The following is a 6,085-nucleotide window of genomic DNA, read 5'->3' as shown; positions in this document are numbered from 1 at the left end:
GCTCTGAGTCATCCCCACCCAAATAGTGCCTCCCTGGGGGAGAGGAGGGGAGGGGAGGAAAATAAAGGGAGGGAGGGGACAGGCTTTGGTCAAGAGAGCTGGGTGTTGCTATCCTGGCCCTGCTCATTCCGTACATTGGGTGGAGGTGGCTCCATTCCAAAATAAAACTTCCTGGGTTTTTTGTTTTGTTTTTTGCCAAAAGGCCCCTGCAATAGAGTCATCTGAAAACAAAGACTCATTCTGGAGCCTTGGCTTTAGAACCCCCGTAGATGGCTTGACCTCCCTCCACCGCAAAGGGAAGAATTCATTCTTCAGTGCACACACCTCCATACATGCATGCAAAGTTCAACAGCTTAACACTCTACAAGAATGGCTTTCCCACTCTTTCCTGGATGCTTCAGACGGCATTTCCTAAACTAACGACTTCTACCCAACCAGATCAGCATTACTGCTTTTGAGAAACTAGAGTTGTATCACGTCACCCAGTATGAACTCCATAGTCAAGCTTTCCCAGTCGTGGAAAAGCCACAGGGGTTTCCTAGGAAGGTGATCTTATAAAGGTTGGAATATTGCCTCAATGAATCTCTGTTTTTCCTCCATGATAGTACTTTTGGAAGTTGTGTGTCTCATGTTTTGCCTTCCTGGCATGATTTTAACTTACCTTTAGCTCTAGAATTTAAGCTGGTTCTTGAGCCAGAGGCTGGTTGCAACGGTAGGACTCCTTCATGTAGCCCATGGTGCTCTTCATATTGTTTCCCATGGGGGAGAATATGAAATCTTCAGCACAATTCCAGTTGTCTCAAAACTACTACCACTGAAGTAAAGAGCGGTGTTTTCCAAATTTCTGCATCGTAAGCAAGGGTGGAGAGTATTTCTCTTTAGTGGTGTTGGAGACCAGCTTCAACAAAATGGGGATCAGGAAAATAGCAAAGAGGACGAAGACACAAGTGAAAATATCAGAACAGAAAACATAGGATAGTACCGGGAGGGGATTCCAGTGAATACTGAAATCCGCCTGCATTTAATTTTCCACACACTTTTAGACCCCAATACAACAGGAGGAAGAAAACAAAAGACTACTTTAACATGATACAAAGGACAACTAGAACAGTTTTTTGCTTCAATACTTCGAGACATCAAGTCATTAGCATTCTGTTGTTTAGGCAGTGAACCCACCCTAGACCAAGTATCCTGAAGGCAGCCACTCCCAAGGTCAAACCTCCTATTTCAAAATAAGGAGCAGGAGTGTGCTTGAATAGCCTAACCGTTGGTCAGGGTGTGTAGCCACACTTGTCAACAACTTTGAACAAACTGAAACTCTGACCTTCAGACAGGGTGGAAATAGGCTCACATCTTTGGGCCTCCACAGGTGATTAATAGGTAATTTGTCAAATGAAGATTTAGAAAATTCTTGGGAGGACAGTGCTTTCAACGCCTTCAGGAAATGAGAGTACTTAAGACTAATGTGTAGATAAAGCAGTAACCCTCCCAAGATTGTCAGCTAGGACTTGTGGTGGCCTGTCCTTTAGATGAGCTGTGACCAATTTTAAGTATGAAAATCAACCATCAAGAGTGTATTTTGCTTCATTTAACCAATCAAGACAATGTCAGAGGCACCAGGGCCCAATCAGTGGCTAAGGCAGGCAAAGGCCTTTGAGACTCAGTCTCACACAGGATGATTTGTGCTGAGCAGACTTGCCGTGGTATGGTCAGGGTGGAGATGTGGTGGGAGAGTCGCCATAGGCAGAAACCATAGGCAGAACCCTGTCCACACCACTGAAACCCTACCGACACTGCTGAACAAACTAACTGCTGATCATTTGTCCCTTTTCACATGGTCCTGTGACTTTTCTGTACAAGGAATTGTGACATTAGCCATGAGACTTTGAAAACAAGCCCATGTGTACTTAGATACGTAGCACCTATGACATCAGGTAGCCTAGTGGGAGGTAGATTAGCATTGAGTTGAATGCTAGCTTTCCTTCCAGAGTTTCAGAGCTCTGTGTTTTGTGCAGTTGGGGCCTCCTGATAGTATCTGTGAATACTTCTGCTAAAAGCAGTGATGTTCTGTAGGGTCTTGTGATGTATGTTTTAACATTTTACAAAATCTTAGCCAGATATGGTGGTACATGCCTTTAATTCCAGCACTGGAGAGGCAGAGGTAGGCAGACCTCTGTGAATTTGAGGCCAGTCTTACCAACAAAGTGAGTTCCAGGACAGCCCGGACTGTTATGCTATCTTGAAAAACCAAAGAAAAACGGGGTGGTGGTGGTGGCAAAATCAAAGTGTTTCCTATATTAACTTAAGCATATAAGGTCGGCTTTTCCATATCTATTTTCAATAGTGGAGAGAAATCAAGACTATGTAATCTTTACCTTCAATCATCTGGTCTCTGACTTATGTCAAAATCACTTCCATTTAAACTCTCTCAAGTTCTACTAGGCAAGAGCTCTGTCAAGTCTGTTGTAATGAACAATGACCATCTCCCCACTACAAAGGAATACTCAAAAGACATTAACGAGGACAGTTTTTCAGTCTAAATCATTGCCTGTTATTAGTGGTTTTCACTTGTGCAAGCAGATTATATTCTACACTTACACTTGACAATTGATCTGAAAGATAACAGAGAGGCAAGTGTCAAGTGTTTCTGGGAAGGTGGCTCAGTTGGAAAAAGTGCTGTGCAAGCAAGGGGAACTGAGTTTGATCCCAGATCCCACTGGGAAGCAAAGACTGGCAGAACACGGAAGCTTTCAGGCTAGTCAGTCTAACCTAATCAGTGATCTCCAGGCCAGCAAGTAACCCTCCTTAAAAAAACAAAACAGCCGGGCGGTGGTGGCGCATACCTTTAACCCCGGCACTCGGGAGGCAGAGGCAGGCGGATCTCTGTGAGTTCGAGACCAGCCTGGTCTACAAATGCTAGTTCCAGAACAGGCTCCAAAAACCACAGAGAAACCCTGTCTCGAAAAACCAAAAAAAAAAAAAAAAACAAAACAAAACAAAATAAACAAATGAACAATAAAACCAAGGTGGGCAGTACCTGAGGAACACTACTTCTGGCTTCCTTGTATACCTATGTCCATGTGAGTGCACAGATACACACACACACACACACACACACACACACACGAGTCATGTAGCAAAAGTTTTAGCAAATTCTATTGATCAGAAGCAAGCACAAGACTGTCCAAGATTGAAAGTGAAAGGACTAGGCAAGGACATCATCACCAGATGAGGTTAGGGTTTGGGACACAATTTGGAAATCAGATATCATACTGTCATAAGCAAAACCAAATTCAGATGGGGAGAATTGATTATCTTGTCCCTTTGCTCAAAATCAACACACAGTCCATTTCGTGCTCACTTGGCTCTGCAGTTTCTTTACTGCTCTTTACTGCAAGAGAAAAAAGGAGAATAAATACATTTGAAATCTTTGTGGTCATCAGAAAGTTTTTTGGTTTTTTTTTTTTTTGTTTTTTTTTTTTTTTTTTTTTTTTTTTTGGTTTTTCGAGACAGGGTTTCTCTGTGGTTTTGGAGCCTGTCCTGGAACTAGCTCTTGTAGACCAGGCTGGTCTCGAACTCACAGAGATCCGCCTACCTCTGCCTCCCAAGTGCTGGGATTAAAGGTGTGCGCCACCACCGCCCGGCAGAAAGTTTTCTGAAAACAGGAATTGAACTGAAGGTTGAAATAGGAATACAGCAAAACTAAGTTTAAACATAGCGTAAGCCAGGACTTCGTTGGCATAGTGTAAGGACTCGGATCTAAATCACAGTTGTGATTCTTTGCTTAGCTCCAGGCTTAGTAGGTAGCTGTGCCCTTTGCAGAGCGTAAAGTGGTTGCTGCCCTGCTACACAGTCATTTATCACAGCAGTTCCTCACCCATCAGGGCTGACAGCTCACTTCACAGAGGCGTGGTCTGTTAATGACAATGTGAGCAGGCTCCATTGCAAATGGGTTAATATACTGAAAAAGGGATGGACCCCAGTGTTTGAATTGAGGATATTAACATTAGATTTTTACTTTTTAATTTTTGGAAACTTACAGCATCACCTATTTCTAAAGTGTTTTTAATGATCCATGAATAACTAGTAAGTGCACTTCCAGAATGCTCTAGAATGCAAAGACTCTGGGGCTTAAGATGAGGAGAATTAAGTTCTCAAAATATGTGAGAAGACACTCACAACCTAAGATGTGATGTTCTCTCTCTCTCTCTCCCCCCCCCTCCTGTACTTATAGCATCTAACAGCTAGAGATTCAGCTATCTATGCTCAGCACAATCCGTCCCAAAGTTTAGCTGCCTATACAAATATGAATTCAATCTGATGATATAAGTTAGTGGTATATATGTAAGTGTTATAGCTCCGAAAGGAAGGTATCCTGACAGTTAGAAGCCAAGGTATAGTTCAGAAGGGAGCCGGGCGGTGGTGGTGCACGCCTTTAATCCCAGCACTCGGGAGGCAGAGGCAGGCGGATGTCTGTGAGTTCGAGACCAGTCTGGTCTACAAGAGCTAGTTCCAGGACAGGCTCCAAAACCACAGAGAAACCCTGTCTCGAAAAACAAAAAACAAAACAAAACAGAAGGGAAATGTGTCCTAGCAGTCGGAAACCAAGGAGTCCCTACAGTAACTAAAGGAAATAGACAGCTACAGATTGTTACAGCTCTGTTCTGGTGGGGGAAAGGTTTCCCCAGGAAAGTGTTACAGTCCTTGCTCTGGGGAAAGGTTTCTCTAATGCAAACATAACAACTTTGCTCCAACAGGGGAGGGTTTCCTGAGCAAGGTTGTTAAGGCTCTGGTTTTCCCAGCCAAAGTGTTGGCGGCCCTGCTCAGCTCTGGTGAAAACTGTTACATCTCTGCTCTACTCTGCTCTTCTTAGGCAAAAGAAACTCCTTACAACAAAGCTCATTCTAGAGGTTTTATTGAATAGAGGTATTCAGGAGAGTGGTTGCTCTGCAGGGGGGAAAAGGCTAGCCACAAACTGAACAGGTTCAGGACTTATATCAGGTTTTTGCAGGGCAGAGCGTTCCAAGGTGGAGATTTTCAGTGTGGAAATTGTTAGGATATCAATTACTGAGACCAAGTTCAGAGATTGGTTGGATTTCATGCCCAGGGATTGCTTAGTTTCATGCTCAAGGACTGATTGGTTTTCGTGTTCTTGACATGGTTGGTTTTTATGCTAAGGGATTGATTGGATTTCAATTGTGTGGTATACTTGCAATGTAATATATGTTATAATATGTAAAAAACGGTTTCATTTTATTAGAGACATGCTGGCGCATTGTCAGTATTAATTTGTACAGGTATCCCCATGATGGTTATAACTTCTAATAAATGTGTAATTACAGAATCAACCTTTTCAGAATTCAAAGCAGCTGCCCATTGAAATCCTGAATATGTATCTATGGTATGGTATACATATTTTAATTTTCCAACTGCTGCAAAATGAAACGCATTGTTTGCCAAATTTCATTTCTTTGGGTACTCCTTGGGTTACCTCCTGCAGGCAATGGAGTTTGAACAAATAGAACATTTTCTTATAATTTCCTTGGCTTGTTGCCAAGTTCTTTCTTTTTTTTTTTTTTTTTTTTTTTTTTTTGGTTTTTCGAGACAGGGTTTCTCTGTGGTTTTGGAGCCTGTCCTGGAACTAGCTCTTGTAGACCAGGCTGGTCTCGAACTCACAGAGATCCGCCTGTCTTTGCCTCCCGAGTGCTGGGATTAAAGGTGTGCGCCACCACCGCCCGGCCCACTGATACTTCTTAGTAGGCTGGGAATTATTATAAGGAGGCACTGTGAAGACAAATTTTTGTCTATCTTGTTCTTGTAAAGGTATAGTAAAAAAAAACCAGTCTCTGGAATCAATCACTATAGTAGACCATTCTTTAGGTAATAGAGAAGGAAAGGTATTCCAGTCTGTAAAGAACCCATTGGCTGAATCACCTTATTTATGACTCTTTTATCTGTTAACACTCTCCGTTTTCCAAATTTATTTTTAATGACAAATATAGGATAATCCCGAGGACTGGTTGATTCTTCAGTGCTTTAAGCAGTTAGCTGCTCCTGTACCAGCTGTTCTTTTTGGACAGGGTTT

Source organism: Chionomys nivalis, chromosome 24, assembly GCF_950005125.1.
Source record: "Chionomys nivalis chromosome 24, mChiNiv1.1, whole genome shotgun sequence".
Taxonomy (NCBI): Eukaryota; Metazoa; Chordata; class Mammalia; order Rodentia; family Cricetidae; genus Chionomys; species Chionomys nivalis.
Note: the sequence above shows the minus strand (reverse complement) of the source record.